The 25,593-nt window shown below is 34.8% G+C and overlaps 1 protein-coding gene across 1 annotated transcript in view; it reads right to left on the reverse strand.

The window, feature by feature from the left end:
• The window catches only part of LOC127700019 (uncharacterized), a 64,627-nt gene that overhangs the window by 33,034 nt on the left and 6,000 nt on the right, over positions 1–25,593 (reverse strand). Inside the window, exon 2 of the mRNA XM_052203457.1 lies at positions 18,638–18,804. The gene's annotated coding sequence lies outside the window, so the exon portion shown is untranslated. The remainder of the gene's footprint in view (positions 1–18,637; positions 18,805–25,593) is intronic.

The raw sequence follows: 25,593 nt of genomic DNA on the forward strand, positions 1-25,593 counted from the left end.
AACCTCCTATGAGAAGTCAACTAACAATTTTGGCAGATATTTTTGAAGACCTTGTCTTATTCATCATTTTTGCTGTTTATAGTTTCTTTATCTTATCTAGTTTTGATTGCAATTTAAAGCTTCTCTCTATCTATTATAGTTTTCAAGATAATAGACAAAATGGGAAAAAAAAGAAGTAAGGTAGCTGGCCGGGGTGTCTTAATCCATCTTGAACTTTGAAAGAGCAGATAACAATCGGTCTAGATCTTTAATGAAATGTGCAAATTTCGTGAGTAGTATGTAATTATATCTAAGACTTTTAATATTTATATAAGAAATTATGTGTTTTATCATTATAATTTCATGGCTGGCTTTTACAAAAAACAGAATATTTTTGTAGGATTCATTTTTTTTTCAACTTTGCCACATAAGGAAAAGTTACTACGAAAAAGAAGGTTTAGAGGGAATGATCTTTGTAAAAGTTAACGGTCAATAGACGGCAACAACCGACACCAGACGCCAAGTGATGGGAAAAATCAACTAGAGGCTCCAAGGAGCCTGTGTCGCTCACCTGATATTTTTGTTTATAATTGATGCATGAAATAATGCAACCATTATACTTTTGCTTTAGTTTCAGAGATATAAGCCAAAAACTGCATTTTACCCCTATGTTCTATTTTTAGCCATGTCGGCCATGTATGTTGGCAGGCGGGGTCAGCGGACACTTTTTTTTACACTAAATACCCTAATGATGATTATGGCCAAGCTTGGTTAAATTTGTCTCAGTAGTTTCAGAGGAGAAGATTTTTGTAAAAGATGACAAAAATTTACGAAAAATTGTAAAAAATTGATTATAAAGGGCAATAACTTCTTAAGGGGTCAATTGACCATTTTGGTCATGATGACTTATTTCTAGATCTTACTTTGCTGAACATTATTGCTGTTTACAGTTTATCTCTATTTATAATAATATTCAAGATAATAACCAATAAAATGGAGAATGTGTCCCCATAGACACAGATGATGCCCCCGCTTGCATACAACATTATAAAGGGACATAGCTCAAGAACGATAAAAGTGACGCTACCAAATTTGTACTTGATCTGAGTTTTGTGGTAATAAGTATTGTGGATAGGTCTCATAATGTTTGGTTGGGACAAACTTAAGTTACAGAACGGAAACTAAAAATTTTGCAATTTTTCGATTTTCAAAGGGGCATAACTCGAAAATGATTAAAGTGACGCCACTAAAATTCAACTTGATCTGTATTTTGTGGTAAAAAGCATTGTGTAAAGTTTCATAACATTTGGTTGAGGCAACTAAAGTTAGAGAACGGAAACTAAACATTTTGCATTGTTTTCCATTTATAAAGGGCATAACTCGTGAATTGTTAAAGTGACCCCACCAAAATTCAAACTTGATCTGTATTTTGTGGTAATAAGCATTGTGTATAAGTTTCATAACATTTGGTTGAGGCAAACTTAAGTTAAAGAATGGAAACTAAAATATTTTGCAATTTTTCCATTTATAAAGGGGCATAACTCTAGAACAGTTAAAGTGACGCCACCAAGATTCAAAATAGATCTGTGTTTTGTGGTAATAAGCATTGTGTATAAGTTTCATAACATTTGGTTGAGGCAAACTCAAGTTAGAGAACGGAAACTAAAATTTTTGCAATTTTTCCATTTATAAAGAGGTATAACTCAAGAACAGTTAAAGTGACGCCACAAAAATTCAAACTTGATCTGTGTTTTGTGGTCATAAGCATTATGTATAAGTTTCATTACATTTGGTTGAGGCAAACTTAAGTTAGAGAACGGAAACTAAAAATTTTGCAATTTTTCCACTTATAAAGAGGCATAACTCTAGAACGGTTACAGTGACGCCACCAAAATTCAAACTTGATCTGTGTTTTGTGGTCATAAGCATTGTGTATAAGTTTCATAACATTTGGTTGAGGCAAACTTAAGTTAGAGAATGGAAACTAAAAATTTTGCAATTTTTCCATTTATAAAGGGGCATAACTCTAGAACGGTTAAAGTGACGCTACCAAAATTCAAACTTGATCTGTGTTTTGTGGTAATAAGCATTGTGTATAAGTTTCATAACATTTGGTTGAGGCAACTCAAGTTAGAGAACGGAAACCAATTTTGGGATGTACGGACGTACGTATGTACGTACGAACAAACGGACAAGGGTAAAACTTAATGCACCCTCCGCTACAGCGGGGGGCATAAAAATGCTTCGCTGAGCGCAGCCAGATATGACCACAGAGGTCTAACCCTGAACAGTTGGGGCAAGTTTGGACACAATATTCAAGCTTGATACTGTCTGAATTTGGATTGTGATCAAATTTTTGACATAATATAGGTTTCTGACACAAAATAAATGTATCAAATTTTTGACATAATATAGGTTTCTGACACAAAATAAATGTGATCAAAGATCTTAAAAATTTGAAATGGGACATTTAATTTACCTAGAATGGTCAGATATCCAAAATCTAACAACATGGTTAGATTCAGCATATAAAAAAACACAAAAAATTAAATTTTATCTAAAATCAAACAAAGTTTCATTTTAGACCCTTCAAACCTTAATATGGACTAATTTGAAAACAGGGCTCAAAATAAACAAGAGGCTGTCAGAGAGACAGCAAACCGGATTTTCCTGCAGAGGTCTAACCCTGAACAGTTGAGCAAGTATGGACACTACATTTAAACTTAAAACAGCTCTGAATTTGGATTGTGATTGAATATTCGACACATCATAGGTTTGTGACACAAAATGAATGTAGTCAAAGAACTGATATATTTGAAATTGGACATTTAAATACCTATTATGGTCCAATATCCAAAATCTAAGTACATATTAGAATCAGCATATCAAAGAACCCCAAGAATTCATTTTTTGATGAAATCAGACAAAAGTTTAATCTAGGACCCTTTGGACCTCAATGTGGACCAATTTGATAAAGGAGCCCACAATCTAAAATCTCTCAATACATGGTTAGATTCAGCATTTCAAACAACCACCATAAATTCAATTTTTGTAGAATCAAACAAAGTTTAATTTTTGACCCTGATTTGGACCAACTTGAAAACTGATCCTAAAAATCTAATATTTAAATAGAGTTTAGATTCAGCATTTGAAAGAACCCTTATATATATTTAATTTATGTTGAAATGAAACACAAGTTAATTTTATCCATAATATTTTCTGTGCAAATGGAAATAACTCAAACTGGATAAATAGTTCTTTAAAATAAGATATGATGCAATTTTTCAAATTATAATCAATAATATAATAACAACAACCAGTGATGACTAAGTTCTCTAAAATTAGATATGATTTAACACTCAAACATTGTTAGAATCAGCATATCAAAGAACCAAAGAATTCAATATTTGATGAAATTAAACAAAAGTTTAATTTAGGACCCTTTGGACCTCAATGTGGTATTATCTTATTAATAATGAAAAGCTCAACCGTTTACAAGTTCTGAAACAGGAGGGGGTGGGGTGACCCAAGGGGACTCACCTTATATTTCATTTGATTTGTTTTATTGTCCCATACAAGAATATATATTGTTTCGGGGTGGGGATCTTGACCATTTACAAGTTTTCAAAAAGAAGGGGGGTGGGGGTTACCCCAGGGGACTTTCCCTCAATTTCATTTGATTTGTTTTATTGTCCCATTCAAGAATATATAGGGTTAAGGGATGCGGATCTCGACCGTTTACAAGTTATCAAAAAGAAGGGGGGTGGGGGTTACCCCCATGGACTTTCCCTATATTTCATTTGATTTGTTTTATTGTCCCATACAAGAATATATATAGATTAGGGGTGGGGATCTCGACCATTTACAAGTTCTCAAACAGGAGGGGGTGGGGTGACCCCAGGGGACTCGCCTTGTATTTCATTTGATTTGTTTTTTGTCCCATACAAGAATATATATGGTTTAGGGGTAGGGATCTTGACCGTTTACAAGTTATCAAAAAGAAGGGGGGTGGGGTTACCCCCATGGACTTCTTCTATATTTCATTTGATTTGATTTATTGTCCCATACAAGAATATATATGGTTTCGGGGTGGGGATCTTGACTGTTTACAAGTTCTCAAAAAGAAGGGGGTGGGGGTGACCCCCATGGACTTCCCCTATATTTTCATCTGATTTGTGTTATTGTCCCATACAAGAATATATATGGTTTAGGGGTGGGGATCTCAACCGTTTATAAGTACTCAAACAGGAGGGGGTTGGGGTGACCCGAGGGGACTCGCCTTTTACTTCATTTGATTAGTTTTATTGTCCATAACAAGAATATATATGGTTTCAGGGTGGGGATCTTGACCATTTACAAGTTTTCAAAAAGAAGGGAGGTGGGGGTTACCCCAGGGGACTTTCCCTCAATTTCATTTGATTTGTTTAAATGTCCCATTCAAGAATATATATGGTTCAGGGGTGGGGATCTCGACCGTTTACAAGTTATCAAAAAGAAGGGGGTGGGGGTTACCCCCATGGACTTCCCCAATATTTCATTTGATTTGTTTTATTGACCCATACAAGAATATATATGGTCCAGGGTGGGGATCTCAACTGTTTACAAGTTATCAAAAAGGGGGGTGGGAGTGACCCCCTGGACTTCCCCTATATTTCATTTGATAAGTGTTATTGTCCCATACAAGAATATATATGGTTTAGGGGTGGGGATCTCGACGGTTTACAAGTTCTCAAACAGGATGGGGTGGGGGTGACCCCAGGGGACTCGCCTTATATTTCATTTGATTTGTTTTATTGTCCCATACAAGAATATATAAGGTTTCAGGGTGGGGATCTTGACCGTTTACAAGTTTTCAAAAAGAAGGGGGGGTGGGGGTGGTCCTGGGGACTCCCCCAATATTTCGTTTGATTTGTTTTATTGTCCCATACAAGAATATATATGGTTTAGGGGTGGGGATCTCGACTGTTTACAAGATAAAACTCAAATTTATTTCCATGAACCAGTAACATAACACCAAAATAATTCTCTAAAATTAGATATGATTTTATATCTATCAATTAAACACATCACTTTTCAAAACAAATAACTCAAACTTATTTCCATAAACCAGTAAAAAAAAACACATCACTTTTCAAAACAAATAACTCAAACTTATTTACATAAACCAATAAAAAAACCAGCAAAATACTTCTCTAAAATCAGATATGATGTTATATCTATTTCCATATTATAATCAAATTTAATTAATAGTTGCTAATATTGTTTCTTTCATGTGTCAAAAAATAATACAGATCTGCAACTTATCTATCAATGTCAAAAACTTTATCTCATAATAAAAATAGATTATTATCTAATTAAAAACAAGTTTAGATTCAGCACTTAAAGAACCCTATATATATTTAATTTATGTTCAAATATAGCACACATTTCATATGATTTGTTTTTTTTGTCCCATACAAGGATATATATGGATTAGGGGCGGCGATCTCAACCATTTACAAGTTCTTAAACAGGAAGAAGGTGGGAATGACCCCAAGGAACTCACCTTTTATTTCATTTCATTTTTTTTATTGTAACATACAAGAATATATATGGTTTCGCCGTGGGGATCTTGACCATTTACAAGTTTTCAAAAAAAAGGAGAGTAGGGGTTACCCCAGGGAACTTCCCCTAAATTTAATTTGCTTTAATTTATTGTCCCATATAAGTACATATATGGTTTAGGGGTGGGGATCTTAACCGTTTACAAGTTTTCAAAAAGAAGGAGGTAGGGTTTACCCCCGTGGACTTCCCCTATATTTCATTTGATTTGATATATTGTCCCATACAAGAATATATATGGTTTCTGGGTGGGAATCTTGACCGTTTACAAGTTATCAAAAAAAAAGGGGGTATGGGTTACCCCAATGGACTTCCCCAATATTTCAATCAGAAAACAGTAAATTTTTAAATAAATCTGCCACTCCAATGATTATCATATCCTAAAATATTTCAAAGATCTAATCAATAATGAAAATAAATCATTATCATATGCTGAAATATTTATAATATCTAATTGAACAGAACTATGGTTGTTTAACATAGTACTCTAACATAATTAATAATGTAATAATCTTCAAAATGTCTAATGATATAGCTTATAATCATTACCGCTTAGGAAATAGATAATTTTCAAATAAATCTGTCACTCCAATTTTTATTCTGAGATAAGACAAATCATAAAAGATAACAACAGTAAAATATTTAAAAATTATACTTTTGGATATTAAAAATGAAGATAACTCACAAAGGAGATATACTAAAATCTTGAAAATTAATAGAGACCTTCATTAAGTCCCAGGAAACAACATATTTAAATTTGAAAAAAATTTGTTAAAGCGTTTTCATGTCATTGTGCGGACGCTGTTTGGCAGCCGCCAGAGCCGCCCAGCCGCCCGCCGTATATAACCATTTTAATAACCGATATTTCCTTCGAAAATCCGGTTAAAAATCTAAATGCACAATAAGATTCAGCATATCATACAGCCGCAATAATTCAGTTTTTGATGAAATCAAACAAAGTTCAATTTTGGACCCTTTTGACCTTAATGAAGACCAAATTGAAAATGGGGCCAAATATCCAAACAAGTAATGCAAGGGTAGAACCCCCAAAAATTAAAGACTTTAAATTCATCCCATTGAAAATGGTTAAAAGATTTGTATTTATTTTCAATTGAAGATTTCTTGCTATTGTGCAATACTGTGCAATGAAAATTTCTTGCTATTGCGCAATACTGTTTAATTGTAGATTTCTTGCTATTGCGCAATACTGTGCAATTGAAGATTTCTTGCTACTGCACAATACTGTGCTATTGTGCAATACTGTGCAATTGAAGATTTCTTGCTATTGCGCAATACTGTGCTATTAGGCAATACTTTGTTGTTGCATAATACTATGCTATTGCGCAATACTGTGCAATTGAAGATTTCTTGCTATTGCACAATACTGTGCAATTGGAGATTTCTTGCTAATGCGCAATACTGTGCAATTGAAGATTTCTTGTTATTGCGCAATACTGTGCAATTGAAGATTTCTTGCTATTGCCCAATACAGTGCAATTGAAGATTTCTTGCTATTGCGCAATACTGTGCTATTGCTTAATACTGTGCTATTGTGCAATACTGTGCTATTGCGATTTACTGTGCTATTGAAGATTTCTTGCTATTGCGCAATACTGTGCTATTGAAGATTTCTTGCTATTGCACAATACTGTGCAATTGAAGATTTCTTGCTATTGCGCAAAACTGTGCAATCGATGAAATTTCAAAAATTTTGAATAAAAAAAATTGGAAAAAAAAAATCCCCCAAGACTTTTTGAACCCCCTCCCCCTTGGAGTAATTATCCCTAAAATTAATCCCAGCCTTCCCTTTGTGGTATGGAACCTTGTACAATTTTAGATAGATCCATACACTTAAACACAAGTTACTGTCTTGAAACTAGAATAAATTGCTTTGCCGAGCGCAGCTGGATATGACCGCAGAGGTCCAACCCTGAACAGTTGGGGCAAAAATGGACATAATATTGGCGCCTTATACAGGTCTGAATTTGGATTGTAATTAAATATTTGACACATAATAGGTTTCTGACACAGAATAACTGTAGTCAAAGAACTTAGAATTGGTTATATGATTTGAATTTATATTCAATTTTTTGCTTTTGTGCAATACACTATGCTGTTGTGAATTGACCCCCCCCCCCCCCCCAAAAAAAAAAAAATCCCCCCCTTTTTTTTACTTTTGTGCAATACACTACGCTGTTGCCAAAATTGACACCCCCCCCCCCCCCCCCCCCCAAAAAAAAATATTTTTAATTTCTGAAATCTGAAATGAGAAAAAATTGTCCCCCCCTCACAATTTCTTTTTTAACCCCCCCCCCCCCTCAATTTTTTTTCACCTCCCCTCCCCCCTATTAAAAAAAAAAACTTTCCCTCAATATATGGTCATAATCTCAATTCAAATTTCCAATGGCGTTTGCAACCATAATTACCTATTTAAATACATCATAAAAGTCTTAAAATAGAAAATGGCATACATAATCATGGCTAAAATTAATATTCCTTAATCAGCATTTTTAAATAGTAACTTCTGAAAATAAATTGACAGCTAGACAATACAACATTTCTTATACATAATTTAAAAGCAGTGTAAGGGAGGTATTCCAAACATAACATTGTACTTTTTTTTAATTGTCCATTAACCAGGTAACCATCGTTTTTCCCCCTTTTTTGCCCCTAATTCCTAAATGGTTTGAGCCATAACCCCCAAAGCCAATCCTAACCATCCCTTGGTGGTATGGAAACTTGTGGTATAATTTCAGAGAGATCCATACACCGTTCCACAAGTTATTGTCTGGAAACTAGAAAAATTCTTATTAGGGCCCCTCTTTTTGCCCCTAATTCCTAAACTGTTAGGACTCTAACTCCCAAAATCAATCCCAACCTTCCTTTTGTGGTTATAAACCTTGCTTTTAAATTTCATAGATTTCTATTTACATTTACTAAAGTTATTGTCTGGAAACCAGATGTCTTCTGACGACGCTGACGACTACGACGATGTGATACCAATATACGATTGCGAAATTTTTTGCGGTCATATAAAAATGCTTGTTTTTGGCCCCTTTTTTGCCCCTCATTCCTGAACCGTTGGGGCAATTACCCCCAAACTCAATCCCAGCCTTCCCTTTGTGATATGGAACCTTGTGGTACAATTTCTGAGAGATCTATACACTAACACACAAGTTTTGACCGGAAACTACAAAAATGCTTCTTTTTGGCCCCTAATTCCTAAACTGTTGGTACCATAACCCCCAAAATCAATCCCAACCTTCCTTTTGTGGTATTTAACCTTCTGGTAAAGTTTCTTAGAGAACCATTCACTTAAACTGAAGTTATTGTCCAGAAACCAAATGTGTCTTTGGAAAACGCCGACGCTGACGACGACACCATAGCATTATATGACGCAAAAAAATTTTTGTGGTCGTATAGAAACTGCAAAATTTCCTTAAAATACCAATTCAGGGACAGCAACCCAACAACGGGTTGTCTGATTCGTCTGAAAATTTCAGGGCAGATGGATCTTAATCTGATGAACATTTTTACCCGTTGTCAGATTTGCTCTAATTGCTTTAGTTTCAGAGATATAAGCCAAAAACTGCATTTTACCCCTATGTTCTATTTTTAGTCATGTCTGCCATGTTGGTTGGCAGGCGTGGTCATCGGACACATTTTTTAAACTAGAAACCCTATAATGATGATTGTGGCCAAGTTTGGTTAAATTTGTCTATATAGTTTCAGAGGAGAAGATTTTTGTAAAAGATGACAAAAACTTACGAAAAAATTGTTAAAAATTGACTATAAAGGGCAATAACTCCTCAAGGGGTCAATTGACAATTTTGGTCATGTTGACTTATTTGTAAATGTTACTTTGCTTAACATTATTGCTGCTTACAGTTTATCTCTATCTATAATTAAAGAACCTTAGTGAGCGCGCTCACATACCCCACATCCCCACATTGTCATTGGAGAAATAAAATAAGTGTGAGAAAAAAAATTGAATCATAATTTCCTGTCAATATGCACATCTACATAGTATGTCCTTATTATCTACAAAGTTTCATGAAATTCTGTTGTGTGGTTTCAGAGGAGCTGCGATGACAAACTGTTGCAGAAGTACATTGAAGCAAATAAGTTCAAAGGGGCGTAACTCCTAGAAAAAAAACTGAATCGTAATTTCCTGTCGATATGCACATCTACATAGTATGTCCTTATTATCTAAAAAGGTTTCATGAAATTCTGTTGTGTGGTTTGAGAGGAGTTGCAATGACAAGAAACAGGACTGACGGACTGACGGAAGGACGGACAGACAGACGGACAGACAGACGGACAGGTCAAAAACGTTATACCCTCCGCAACTTCGTTGCGTGGGGTATAATAATATTCAAGATAATAACCAAAAACTGCAAAATTGCCTTAAAATTACTTATTCAGGGGCAGCAATCCAACAATGGGTTGTCTGATTCGTCTGAAAATTTCAGAGCAGAAAGATCTAAACCTGATGAACATTTTTACCCCGTCAAATTTACTCTAAATGCTTTAGTTTCAGAGATATAAGCCAAAAACTGCATTTACCCCCTATGTTCTATTTTTAGCCATGGTGGCCATGTTGGTTGGCAGGCAGGGTTGTCGGACATATTTTTTAAACTAGATACCCCAATGATGATTGTGGCCAAGTTTGGTTAAATTTGGCCAAGTAGTTTTAGAGGAGAAGATTTTTGGAAAAGTTAATGGACGTCGACGATGCTGGACGACAGACGCCAAGTGATGAGAAAAGCTCACTTGGCCTTTCAGGCCAGGTGAGCTAAAAAGGGTAAAAATCATTAAAGTGTAATAATTCTATAAGATATCAACTGACATTTTCGGCCAATGTTGATATATTTAAACCTGTTCAAGTCATTGTCTTGCTAATCATTTTTGTACCTTTTTCTTTGTTATACTTTTTGCCAAAATTCACAAATGTTGGAGTAGTCTGAGTTCTGTCAATTTATGTCAAAATGGACAGTAGATAGATGTATCTTTTCTACACATTTTTTCCTGTCAGATTTGCTCTATCTATAATGGTTTTCAAAATAAGACAAAACATGCATTTTCCCCCTAAGTCTAAGCAGCCATATTGGTTCACAGGTAGGATCATTGGATACATTTATTTCAGTAAAAGCTAACAGAAAACAACAGACGCTAAGTGATGAGAATAGCTCACTTGTGCAAGCTCAGTTGAAATGAGAGAACTATTTCTAAAATGAAAAGCTACAGCATAATAATTAATCATTTATGTATAATAAAAATGTATTTGAAAAGTTAAGTCTGCTGGAAAAATTGTTTCTAAAATGTCGCTTTGGCAACATGTCGATAAGTTATTGCGCTTTTAAAACTCACCTTGTTCAACCTAACACTTTTCAATATGGACATTATCTTCCTGCTTTAAAACTACTTTCTTATTATAAAGATATTGCTTAATTTTTTTCTCCAAAATGTTTGACATTTTGTCATTGACAAGAATTTTGATTGATTAAATTTGGATGCAAGAGGTCAAGTTACAGTGATTTCCCTTTTAGTGTTTGACATGAGTTACCGTGATTTTCTTTTTCATGCTTGACATGAGTTACCGTGAATTCCATTTTTGTGTTTGTTTGACATGAGTTACTGTAATTTCCCTTTTCATACGACCGATATGGAGGTTATGGTACCAACAGTTTAGGAATTAGGGGCCAAAAACAAGCATTTTTCTAGTTTCCAGACAATAACTTGTGTGTAAGTGTATGGATCTCTATGAAATTGTACCACAAGATTCCATACCACAAAGGGAAGGATGGGATTGAGTTTGGGGGTAATTGCCCCAAATGTGTAGAAATTAGGGGCAAAAAAAGGGGCCAAAAAAAAGCATTTCTCTAGTTTCCAGACAATAACATGTGTTAAAAGTTTATGGAACTCTCTGAAATTGTAGATTTTTCCTGAAAAGTAAAATAATCTTCAAAAATTTTTTTCAAATTTTTTTGGGGGTTTATATTTTTTTTCTTCAAAATTTTTGAAATTTCAAAAAAAAAAAGTTCGGGGGGAGGGGAATATTTTTTTCAATTTTTTTTTTGGGGGGGAGGTTCATACTTTTTTTCTTCAAGATTTTTCAAAATTTCAAATTTTGAAGAAAAAAATTTTTTGAGGGGACAAATTTTTTGGGGGGATTTTTTTTCCATACTTTTTTTGGTTTTTTTCCTCATTTTTTTTTTACATAGATTATTTCTTATTTATATATAAAAGCAGCAAATTCTGATATGGCAGGAGATACACACCAAACAGGGTGTGTAAATTATTATATATAACAGATTAACTAAGTATTGTGCAACAGCACAGTATTGCGCAATAGCAAGAAATCTTTGATTGAAAATAAATACAAATCTTATAACCAATTTCAATGGGATTAATTTAAAGTCTTTAATTTTTTGAGGTTCTAACCTTGTATTACTATTTTGGATATTGGGCCCCATTTTTAAATTGGTCTACATTGAGGTCCAAAGGGTCAAAATTAAACTTTGTTATTTGCGGCTCTATGATATGCTGAATCTTTTTGTGCATTTAGATTTTTTTATATTGGGCCCTATTTTCAAATTAGTCCATATTAAATTTGAAGGGTCCAAAATTAAACTTTGTTTGATTTCAACTTTAAGTAAATTTTTGGTGTTTTTTTATATGCTGAATCTAACCATGTTGTTAGATTTTGGATATCAGACCATGAGTTACAGTGATTTCCCTTTTTGTGTTTGACATGAGTTACAGTGATTTCCCTTTTTGTGTTTGACATGAGTTACAGTGTTTTCCCTTTTTGTGTTTGACATGAGTTACAGTGATTTCCCTTTTTGTGTTTGACATGAGTTACAGTGATTTCCCTTTTTGTGTTTGACATGAGTTACAGTGTTTTCCCTTTTTGTGTTTGACATGAGTTACAGTGTTTTCCCTTTATGTGTTTGACATGAGTTACAGTGATTTCCCTTTTTGTGTTTGACATGAGTTACAGTGTTTTCCCTTTTTGTGTTTGACATGTCTGGTATGTTGGTGTAACAGTAAGCCACAGAGACTTACAGTCTTTTCATACAAGGTCCTTGGTTTATACACAGTAGATTGAGGTCAGAAGTCAAGGTCATGTTCTCAATTTTCAAATTTTGCCAGGTGCAGATTTTTCTCACTGTGTTGAAGACCCATTGGTGGCCTTCGGCTGTTTTCTGCTCTTTGGTCTGGTTGTTGTCTCTTTGACACATTCCCCATTTCCATTCTCAATTTTATCAAATTTGAAGGCGTTTAGAAAAAAGTCTGTATACCTGTGATTTTCAACAATTTATCAAAAGTCCAAAACCCGTAATTTCAGCAAAAATCAGCAGAGTGGAACGAAACTTATACTTGATCTGTTACACATCATGGTTAACTCACATACCAAAAATCAGCCCAATATTTGAAGGCGTTAAGAAAAAAAGTCTGTATAACTGTTTGTTGAGGAATGATGGAATGACGGAATGACAGAATGACAGAATGACGGAATGGCGGAATGACAGAATGACAGAATGACGGAATGACCTATTGACAGAATGATGGACAAGGGTAAAACTATATGGCCCCAAAAACTTTGTTGCGGATCAATAATAACAAGAGGCTGTCGAGTGACAGCAAACCGGATTTTCCTGCAGAGGTCGAATCCTGAACAGTTGAGCAAGAATGGACAAAACATTTAAGCTTGAAACAGCTCTGAATTTATATTGTGGTTGAATATCTTAAATAGATTATTATCTAATTGATAATGAAAATGATATTTGCAAATCTGAACCCCTTACAGGATCATGTAAAAATTAAACATTAACACACACAACAAAAATAAAATACTACATAACATTGTCAACTGTGACATCTACCTTCATAACACACATGACTTAAAACAAAATAGTTATAAAGAAATTTTGATTTTATCATTAATGGTTCATGGAGTAAATTTGAGTTATTTCCCTTTGAACAGAAATATGGTTTAACATAGTACTCTAACATTAGATATGATTTATGATTAATAATTCTCTAAAATAAGATATGATGTAACACAATGTATATCTATTTTCAAATTATAATCAAATATAATTAATAGTTCCAAATATTTTTCTTTCATTTATCACAAACTAATACAGACCTGCAACTTATCAATGTCAACAACTTTAAATGTAATGAAATATATCCTATAATAAAAATAGATTATTATCTAATTAAAGTAGTTCACTTCATTAAAAAATATATAAAGCATACAGAAAATTAGTTTTTACAGATTAACAAACCAACCTACCACAAAATTCTTCAAAAAGTTTACCAAAGAAAAGAAAAAAATATATAGCATTCAGAAAATTAGTTTTTATACGTCCGTTTACAGGGTACTATGGTATACCGTTGACCGTCCGTCCATCCATCTGTCTGTCCGTCCGTCATCAACATGTCGGACATTAACTCAAAAAAGCTTTAACCAATATGCATGATACTTTGGTGAATTGTTTATATCTATTGATGTGAGCTCCCTTTCGTTTTTTATAAATTTCAGATTTACCGTTTCCGAGTCTTGGGGTTTTATTCATTAAACTAGAGGCTCCCAAGAGCCTGTGTCGCTCACCTGACTCTACTTTGGTTTTAGAAATCATGTAAAGATAGATAAAAATCATAACAGATACCCAAATAATGATTGAGGCCAAATTTTGATTAATATTGGTCCCGTTATTTAATAAAATATCCTGGTGGCCATCTTGAACAGTAAATCGGCAACAAAGTAGCAACACTTGGTCAGCACTTCATAAGGAACATTCATGCCATGTTTGGTTTCATTCCATTCAGTGGTACTCTAAAAGAAGACATTTGTATGTATTTCCCATAGGGTCCTATGTTAAACTAAGCCTCCCCCCTAGCGGCCATCTTGGATGATGGATCCACTGCAAAGTAACAACACTTGGTCAGCAACTCATAAGAAACATTCATGCCATGTTTGGTTCAATTCCATTCAGTGGTTCTCTAAAAGAAGACAATTGTATGTATTTCCCATAGGGTCCTATGTTAAACTAAGTCCCCTGCTGTCAGCCATCTTGGATGATGGATCGGCTGCAAAGTAACAACACTTGGTCAACATCTCATAAGGAACATTCATGCCATGTTTGGTTCCATTCCATTTATTGGTTCTCTAAAAGAAGACATTTTTATGTATTTCCCAAAGGGTCCTATGTAAAACTAAGTCCCCCGCTGGCGGCCATCTTGGATGATGGATCGGCTACAAAGTAACAACACTTGGTCAGCATCTCATAAGGAAGATTCATGCCATGTTTGGTTTCATTCCATTCAGTGGTTCTCTATAGCTAAAAGAAGACATTTGTATGTATTTCCCATTATAAGGTCCTTTGTTAAACTAAGTCCCCTGCTGTCGGCCATCTTGGATGATGGATCGGCTACAAAGTAACAACACTTGGTCAGAACCTCATAAGGAACAATCATGCCATGTTTGGTTTTATTCCATTCAGTGGTTCTCTAAAAGAAGTCATTTGTATGCATTTCCCATAGGGTCCTATGTTAAACTAAGTCCCCCGCTGGCGGCCATCTTGGATGATGGATCGGCTACAAAGTAACAACACTTGGTGAGCACCTCATAAGGAACATTCATGCCATGTTTGGTTTCATTCCATTCAGTGGTTCTCTAAAAGAAGTCATTTGTATGCATTTCCCATAGGGTCCTATGTTAAACTAAGTCCCCCGCTGGCGGCCATCTTGGATGATGGATCGGCTACAAAGTAACAACACTTGGTTAGCACCTCATAAGGAACATTCATGCCATGTTTGGTTTTATTCCATTCAGTGGTTCTCTAGAAGAAGTTCAAAATGTAAAAAGTTAACGCCGACGACGGACGACGGACGCCAAGTGATGAGAAAAGCTCACTTGGCCCTTCGGGCCAGATGAGCTAAAAAGGGGGATTTTCCAGTTTTCCGACAATAACTCAAGAATGCTTTCAGCACTTCTCATGAAACTTTGGTGAATTATTTATAGCTATTGATTGAATCTCCCTACTAATTTTCATAAATTTCAAATATGACATTGAGAAGAAATTGAACTTTATTTGTTTATAGTCTGACAACAGATTTACTAAGTATTGCGCAACAGCACAGTGTATTGCACAACAGCAAGAAATCTTTAATTGAATATAAGTTCAATTCATATAACACTGTTAAGTAACAGAACAGAAACTAAAAATTTTGCAATTTTTCGATTTATAAAGGGGCATAACTCGAGAATGGTTAAAGTGACGACACCAAAATTCAAACTTGATCTGTGTTTTGTGGTAATAAGCATTGTGTATAAGTTTCATAACATTTGGTTGAGGCAACTTATACAGTAAGAGAACGGAAACTAAACATTTTGCATTTTTTTTCCATTTATAAAGGGGCAAAACTCGAGAATGGTTAAATTGACGACACCAAAATTCAAACTTGATCTGTGTTTTGTGGTAATAAGCATTGTGTATAAGTTTCATAACATTTGGTTGAGGCAACTTATGTTAGAGAACGGAAACTAAAAATTTTGCATTTTTTTTCCATTTATAAAGGGGCAAAACTCGAGAATGGTTAAAGTGACGACACCAAAATTCACACTTGATCTGTGTTTTGTAGTAATAAGCATTGTGTATAAGTTTCATAACATTTGGTTGAGGCAAACTTAAGTTAGAGAATGGAAACTAAAAACTTTGCAATTTTTCCATTTATAAAGGGGCATAACTCTAGAACGGTTAGAGTGACGCTACCAAAATTCAAACTTGATCTGTATTTTGTGGTAATAGGCATTGTGTATAAGTTGCATAACATTTAGTTGAGACAAACTTAAGTTAGAGAACGGAAACTAAAAATTTTGCAATTTTTCAATTTATAAAGGGGCATAACTCTAGAACGGTCAAAGTGACGCCACCAAAATTCAAACTCGATCTGTGTTTTGTAGTTATAAGCATTGTGTATAAGTTTCATAACATTTGGTTGAGGCAAACTCAGGTTAGAGAATGGAAACCAATTTTGGGAAGTATGGAAGTACATATGTACGTACGTACATACAGAAGGACAAGGGTAAAACTTAATGCCCCCATTCATAATTCAAAATTTTATCTATCATTAATACAATGACTTTTAAAAATCTATAAAACTTATCTGTAATTATCTTCAAAATGTCTAATAATGAACAGTAAATTTCTAACTTTATTTATACAGTCCAATATAGCTTATAATCATCAACACTTAGAAAACAGAAAATTTTCAAATAAATCTGTCAATCCAATTATAATTGTGTGAAACATTTACCAGATGCTCTTATCTATCAAGAGGTGAAAATAAGTCATGTTAGTGTAATCAAACTTCATATATATAATTAACCATTTCTGTACAAAGCAAAATAACTCAATCACATTAAAAATACCACTTCTGGATATTAAAAAGGGCAATAACTCAACAAGGAGAAATTCAAGAAAGCTCAAATCGTGAAAATTGAACTTGACCTTCATTTAGTCACAGGTAACAACATATCCAAATTTGAAAAAAAATTGTCAAAGCGTTTTCATGTTATTAAGAAGACACTATTTGGCAACCGCCCGTCTGTCCGCCTCCCCCTCGCCCGCCCACCCCCCTGCCCACCCATCCGCCCGCCAGCCCGCACCGTACATCCCCAAATCAATAACCGATATTTCCTTCGAAAATCTGGTTAAAAATTGACAAAATCAAAGATGAAGAATGTATCACCAAAGGAGTTGCTTCACTAACTCATAATTTTGGCCCTAAAAATCTGAAATTTTTTCACTACGAAGATGTGTTGAAAATTTGATGAAAACATATGCTAAAATGTCCAATAGTTTTGCAGCTAAAAAAGGTTTTCACCAATTATGTCATCAGTGACGTATTTGTGACGTCATAATGTAGGTGAATTTCGTAAAATATTGAATTTTTTCAGAATTCTGCAAAATATATGACAGTTTTCTGCAAAATTAACAGTGGCTCCACCCTTCGCCTACAGATATTTTTGCTGAAATATGCTTTATATACCATACTCTTTACTTTTCAACAAAAATTTCAATGGGCGAGGGGTGGCGCCACATATAAAATCCTGAAATAAGGTTGAAAAATTTGAAAATTTCTAAGAAAATGGATGAAAATGAAATCTTTTCCTATATTCCGCTTATATCTATATAAATATGAAGCAGATGTACAACTTTTTCTTAATATACTTTTAAATATCATACATTGAGCAAATACATACACATTAGATTTACATTTATAATTAGAGTTTTTAAAAAAAACACCTCTTACTACAGGGCTGTTTTTTGAGGTTCCTGACTCTACTACTTTAACATATGGACTACAGAGATGTTTGTGGGGTTAAATAATCTCCATTGAAATATATATATATGCTAATGCTAAGACAACTGCAAACCATATACCATTGACCTATCCTTATTGGTCTCCCTTAAGCTGGCCTAATCACAAACTTTGACAGGTAAACTAAGCAAAAGAAATTCAATGAACCATGACTGAGGTGGTGGGGCATTTAGTAGCAATGGAAATGCTAATGCTATAAATACAACTGCATCACAAAAATCATTGACTTATCAAACTTTAACATGTAAACTATACAAAAGTTCCAAAGTCAATTGATCATAGATTCATGGATTAGGGCATAGGCCAAATAATCGTCTTAAATATGAGATGTGATACTGCTGATACAACTGTATTCCAAATATCATTGATTTAACATTCAAAGTTCCCCTGAAACTGACCTTTTAACAAATTGTTGATGCCGCCACAACAAGAACCTACAGACTTAAGTCTCACCTCTGCCATTTCTTTAAGGCAGGACAATAATCAGAATAGTGTTGATATGTCTATTAATCTTTACATAATTTTGGTGCTGATGGTAGGACTTTTTATATGATGGCATGTGCCCTTTTTCTTGGTTATCTTGGCACCATATCATCATGATCATATTTATCAAACATCCATGACCTTTTTGTTTCTCTTAATTACTACATGGACTAACCTGCATTTAGTTAATTTTCCTAAGTACCAGCATTCCACTCATCTTGGTTTCACGTCAGTATTTCCTCAAGCAGAATTATACCAAATGTCCAAAATATCAGGAATTCATGATTGATTGATTGTTGCTTGACATCAAGATGCAAATATTTCCAACATAATCAGGACAACCTTAAATAGTACAAAATATAACTTTTAGTACAAAGAAAGGATACAATCAACATTTCCATTAATGTAAATATGTCCTAAGTCAGGAACCTGATGTTCAGTGGTTGTCGTTTGTTGATGTGGTTCATATAGATTAGACCATTGGTTTTCCTGTTTGAATGGTTTTACACTAGTCATTTTTGGGGCCCTTTATAGCTTGCTGTTCGGTGTGAGCCAAGGCTCTGTGTTGAAGACCGTACTTTGACCTATAATGGTTTACTTTTACAAATTGTGATTTGGATGGAGAGTTGTCTCATTGGCACTCATACCACATCTTCTTATATCTATGTGCATCTATTATATTCTCTAAGAATACTTTTTACCCCTAAAACATTAATTACCCAAATGATCAACATGATACAGAAAAAAAATTCCAATAAGCATTTATAATCAAAGTGCTCAGTGACGACTGAAGTGCTGACTGCTCTCATTTTGCAATGTGAGAATAAAATCAAACAAAGGCTATATTTCAATTAGAGTTATCTTCTTTGTCCACAATTGTATAATTGTGGTGAACCTATAATCTTTACAACAAATAAATGCATGTATATACCATGCACAACTTATGTAATTTCTATAAAAAAAGTGTTCTTCACAAGTATGGTTATACACATTCACATCATTTAGTAATTCAAATATTTGAGTATACATGTAAATCATAAATAAATTACTTGTGATGTGCATGGTTGAGATTGAATGAATGCTAACCTCACTCCACTATGTTCACACAGTTGTTTACAATCTCAAAGGAAGAGATGAGGCCTGGAAATATAACTACAAAGCCAGTGACATTAGGGTTTTGTTTACAATCTCAAAGGAAGAGATAAATCTTGGAAATATAACTACAAAGCCAGTGACATAAGGGTTTTGTTTACAATCTCAAAGGAAGAGATGAGGCCTGGAAATATAACAATCAAGCCAGTGACATTAGGGTTTTGTTTACAATCTCAAAGGAAGAGATAAAGCTTGGAAATATAACTATCAAGCCAGTGTTATTAGGGTTTTGTTTACAATCTCAAAGGAAGAGATGAGGCCTGGAAATATAACTATCAAGCCAGTGTTATTAGGGTTTTGTTTACAATCTCAAAGGAAGTGAAGAGGCCGGGAAATATAACTATCAAGCCAGTGTCATTAGGGTTTTGTTTACAATCTCAAAAGGAAGAGATGAGGCCTGGAAATATAACTAACTAAGCCAGTGACATTAGGGTTGTGTTTACAATCCCAAAGGTAGAGATAAGGCCTGGAAATATAAATAACAAGCCAGTGACATTAGGGTTTTGTTTACCATCTCAAACATTTGTCAAAGGAAGAGATGAGGCCTGGAAATATAACTAACAAGCCAGTGACATTAGGGTTTTGTTTACCATCTCAAAGGAAGAGATGAGGCCTGGAAATATAACTATCAATCCAGTGACATTAGGGTTTTGTTTGCAATCTTTTCTCCTTCAAAAATGATTTTGATATAATACCTCAGGAATGACAAATCAGAAATTTATAATAATCTACCTGTCATGACTGTAGGTAATGTTATGTACACTACTGATCCCGAACACAGTGTAAAGTTGCATGTTATTGGATTTGAGCATACTCAAGTTAGTGTGCTATATGTGGAAAATTCAGTTAAAATATAACCTTCAATGTTCTAAAACTCTGGGAGGACAAATTTATTTAACGGGAGCTGACAGTAACTCCTATCAATCCCAACTACAGTGTAAAGTTTCAAGTAAATCAAGCAAATGTGTTGAATTAGACTACTTGGCTGTACCTGGACATTACAAGTGGAGTTTTTTATGGAGTTCATGTTGCCAAACCCAAAATCTTAAGCTCTTTGTATAGAGTTTAGTTGTTTTGTTGATCTGTCAGTTTGTTAATTTTTTGTTGTTTTCTGTACAGATTCTGATTGCTCCCTTGGGAATGATAACTAACTGATTGCTCCCTTGGAAATGATCACCTATAACTGATTGCTCCCTTGGGAATGATAACTAACTGATTGCTTCTTGGAAATGATAACTAACTGTTTGCTCCCTTGGAAATGATAATAACATGAGCAACACGACAGGTGCCACATGTGGAGCAGGATCTGCTTACCCTTCCGGAGCACCTGAGATCACTGGTGGGATTCGTGTTGCTTAGTCTTTAGTTTTCTATGTTGTGTCTTGTGTACTATTATTTGTCTGTTTGTCTTTTTATTTTTTAGTCATGGCGTTGTCAGTTTATTTTCGATCTATGAGTTTGACTGTCCCTCTGGTATCTTTCGCCCCTCTTGGAAATGATGGTATCTTTCGCCCCTCTTGGAAATGATAACTAACTGATTACTCCCTTGGGAATGATAACTGATTGCTCCCTTGGGAATGATAACTAACTGAGTGCTCCCTTGGAAATGATAACTTACTGATTGCTCCCTTGGGAATCATAATTAACTGATCTATTAGGAAAGAAAATCAACCTTTGCAAACTCGTATCACTAAAATGTCTTTTTTCCTAAAAACAAATATTCTGATTCCCAACTTTGAAGAAAAAAATATGCTGAACTAGGAGAAGAGAAAACTAGAGGCTCTAAAGAGCCAGTGTTGCTCAACTAGATCTATGTGCATCTTCAACAATAGAGACTCTCCAACATTGCATGCTGGAATATTATTCATGACAAAAATCTCATTTTTACTATTGATCTTGTATTGTTGATACTTTTTTTATGTTTACCAGTTCTCTTTCTTTTTTAATATTTGCCCAAAACACAAAAAGGGTAAAATCCAAATACTAATTTAAGGGAAACAACTATAAAGTCTACTAACAAATTCGTCAAAATTTAACTTATTTGTAGAAGTTGACTTGCTATTGAATCTTGTATTGCTGATCTTTTTTTCTGTTTACAGCTTTTCTTTCTTCTTTAGTTTTTGCCCAAAACACAAAAAGGGTAAAATCAAAATACTTATTAAAGGAAATTTGTAACTCCTATAAAGTCTACAAACGAATTCGGAAAAATTTGACTTATTTGTAGAAGTTGACTTGCAGATCATTTTTGCTATATGTATGTTAAATGTCTATTTATCTTTTATAGTTTTGAAGATAATAGGAAAAATCACAAAAAATTGGTAAAAATCGTCATTTAAGAGCAATAACTACAATAAGGAGTTGACTGACAAATTCGTCCATAACACTGATTTTTAGATCTCGTCTTGCTGATCATTTTTGATATTTAAAGGGCCTATCTATCTATTACAGTTTTGAAGATTAAAGGCAAACACACAAAAAAAATTTTGTAAAAATCAAAGAGCAATAACTCCAATATGGAGTCAACAGAGGTTTTTGGCAATTAGTAAAAATAAGGAGATGTGGTATGATTGTCATGAGACAACTATCCACCAAAGTTCAAATGACAAAGATAAAAGCAATTTGAGGTCACAGTACCCCCTTCAACAATGAGATTAAAACCCATACCAGCTATAAGTTTCTATCTATCTATTATATTTTTAAAGAATTTAGGCAAAGACGCAAAAAAGTTGGTAAAAATCGTCGTTAGAGGGCATATAAGCAGTTGTCTTACAGTTTTGATGTAAATAGACAGTAAGTTGATCTCAACATTATGAACATTTCTGCCCCTGCCAAATTTTCAACACTTATAGCAGTTATTAAGACACAAGACAAATCTTGCATTTTACCCTATGTTCTATTCTTAGCCATGTCTGCCATGTTGGTTGATAGGTGGGGTCAGCGGATTCATTTTTTAAACTAGATACCCCAATGATGATTTTGGCCCTGTAGTTCCAGAGGACAAGATTTTTGTAAAAGTTAACGGACAACGGTTAACGAGAAAAGTTTAGCAAGGTGAGCTAAAAATGTATGATTGAGACTATTGCCATTCAATTTACGGAAATGTGAAGTTCTTAACAAATTTTTGCGCTTTGCACAACAAAAAATAATATGATTTTAACCTGATGCTTGCATGATACAAACAAAAATTCCAGAATGAAAGAAAAGACCCCTCAAAGTTAAATAGTTGTTCCTTAAGGGATAAGAAAAATACTTTGGTTGGCCTGCAACATTGTGCAATGTGTGTGTTAGGAAATAACAAAGTTCCATTGGCTATTCGTTCAATAATGACTTTCAAAGGTCATGTTTCCCTTTGGCAACAAAATTTGTGATTTCTTCAACAATATACAAAACACTTGCTTGTTTCACCTTAAAATATTCTCTTTGTCAAATTTAATTCCATTGTGAAGTGTACAAAAAGCTTTAAAACCTCTGTTGTTAACAGTGTCTGGGTTCCTGACACAATATTCTTTATACTGTAAATATAATAAAATGCTCCGCTGGGCGCAGCTTGATACGAACGCAGAGGTTGAACCCTGAACAGTTGGGGCAAGTATGGACACAACATTCAAGCTTGATACAGCACTGAGTTTGGATTGTGATTAAATATTTGACACAGCATAGGTTTCTGACACAGAATTAATGTGGTCTAAGAACTTAAAAATTTGTAATTTACCTATTCAAACCATATCATTATTATTTGCTTTCATATATAAATCAGAAATAACCAATTTAAAATGGAAAATTTTAAAGAAAAAAAAAGGAAAAAAAGGTAAAACAAGAAATGATTGTAACAGGATGCTGTTATGAAGTCTCCCAAACGAAGCTCCCATAATTCGTAATTCCCAAGGTCGCCTGACATTGGGCAACGTCCAGTGAAAATTGGTTAGGTCCAGTAAAGTTATATGCATTAGTGATGCCTGGGGACTAACCTTGTATATCATTGAAATCATCATGGCATGACAAACCAGAATATATATGGTTTAGGGGTGGGGATCTCGACCATTTAAAAGATACTAGAACATTGGGGGTGGGGAGGAACCCCTGGGGACTGGCCCTATACGTTCATCAAATGTTCATTACATGACGAACAGGAATATATATGGTTTAGGGGTGGGGATCTCAACCATTTACAAGATATTTGAACATTGGGGGTGGGGGGAACCCCTGGGGACTGACCGTATACGTCATTCAAATGTTCGAGACATGACAAATAGGAATATATATGGTTTAGGGGTGGGGATCTCGACCATTTACAAGATATTAGAACTTTCTCAAATGGCAGGGGGTCGAGATGACCCCTGGGGACTAACCCTGTTTATCATTCAAACCATCTTCGGATGACAAACCAGAATATATATGGTTTAAGGGTGGGGATCTTGACCACTTAGAAGATATTAGAACTTTCTTAAATGGCAGGGGGTGGGGGTGACCCCTGGGGACTAACCCTGTATTTCATTTGATGTGCTTTATCATGGCAAACCAGTATATATGGTTTAGGGGTGGGGAATTCGACCATTTACAAGATATTAGAACTTTCTCAAATGGCAGGGGGTCGGGATGACCCCTGGGGACTAACCCTGTATATCATTCAAACCATCTTAGCATGACAAACCAGAATATATATGGTTAAGGGGTGGGGATCTTGACCACTTACAAGATATTAGAACTTTCTTAAATGGCAGGGGGTGGGGGTGACCCCTGGGGATTAACCCTGTTTTTCATTTGATGTGCTTTATCATGGCAAACCAGAATATATATGGTTTAGGGGTGAGGAATTCGACCATTTACAAGATATTAGAACTTTCTCAAATGGCAGGGGGTAGGGATGACCCCTGGGGACTTACCCTGTATATCATTCAAACCATCTTAGCATGACAAACCAGAATATATATGGTTTAGGGGAGGGATCTTGACCACTTACAAGATATTAGAACTTTCTTAAATGGCAGGGGGTGGGGGTGACCCCTGGAGACTAACCCTGTATTTCATTTGATGTGCTTTATCATGACAAACCAGAATATATATGGTTTAGGGGTGGGGATCTCGACCATTTACAAGATATTAGAACTTTCTCAAATGGCAGGGGGTCAGGATGACCCCTTGGGACTAATCCTGTTTATCATTCAAACCATCTTAGCATAACAAACCAAAATATATATGGTTTAGGGGTGGGGATCTTGACCACTTTACAAGATATTAGAACATTCTTAAATGGCAGGGGGTGGGGGTGACCCCTGGGGACTAACCCTGTATTTCATTTAATGGGCTTTATCATTTAGAACATTTTCAATTAAAAAGATTGTGTCTATCACAAACGGTTTTCAATTTATAATCATTTGAAAATTTAAAAAAATAAAATCCCATAGGGTTCTATAGTAAAACCCTCTTTTCTTTTTGCCCCTCAAAGTACCCCTTTATAAACCCCATTGCACAAACAAAACCCTGATTGCACCACTAGACATGTTAGTCTAACATATTGTGAAACCCTAAGTTAATCTGACAAGCGGTTTTGGAGAACGGGTGCGGACAAGTTCAAATTTAAAAGCGGCGGAAGAAGAAGAAGAAGAAGAAGAAGAAGAAGAAGAATAATAATAACTGAGCAAAAACAATAAGTCTTCCCAAACTTCGTTTGGGAGACTTAAAAATCACCCCCCAAATTTTTTGAACCCCCTTATGATTCATCACCCCCAAACTCAATCCCAGCCTTCCCTTTATGGTATGGTACCTTGCAGTACAATTTCAGAGAAATCCATACACTTGAACACAAGTTATTGTCTGGAAACTAGAAAAATGCTTGTTTTTTGGACCCAAATTCCTAAACGTTTAGGGCAATTACCCCCAAACTCAAACCCAGCTTTCCCTTTGTGATATGGAACCTTGTAGTGCAATTTCATAAAGATCCATACACTTACACACAAGTTATTGTCCTGAAACTAGAAA

Source organism: Mytilus californianus, unplaced genomic scaffold, assembly GCF_021869535.1.
Source record: "Mytilus californianus isolate M0D057914Y unplaced genomic scaffold, xbMytCali1.0.p SCAF_46, whole genome shotgun sequence".
Taxonomy (NCBI): domain Eukaryota; kingdom Metazoa; phylum Mollusca; class Bivalvia; order Mytilida; family Mytilidae; genus Mytilus; species Mytilus californianus.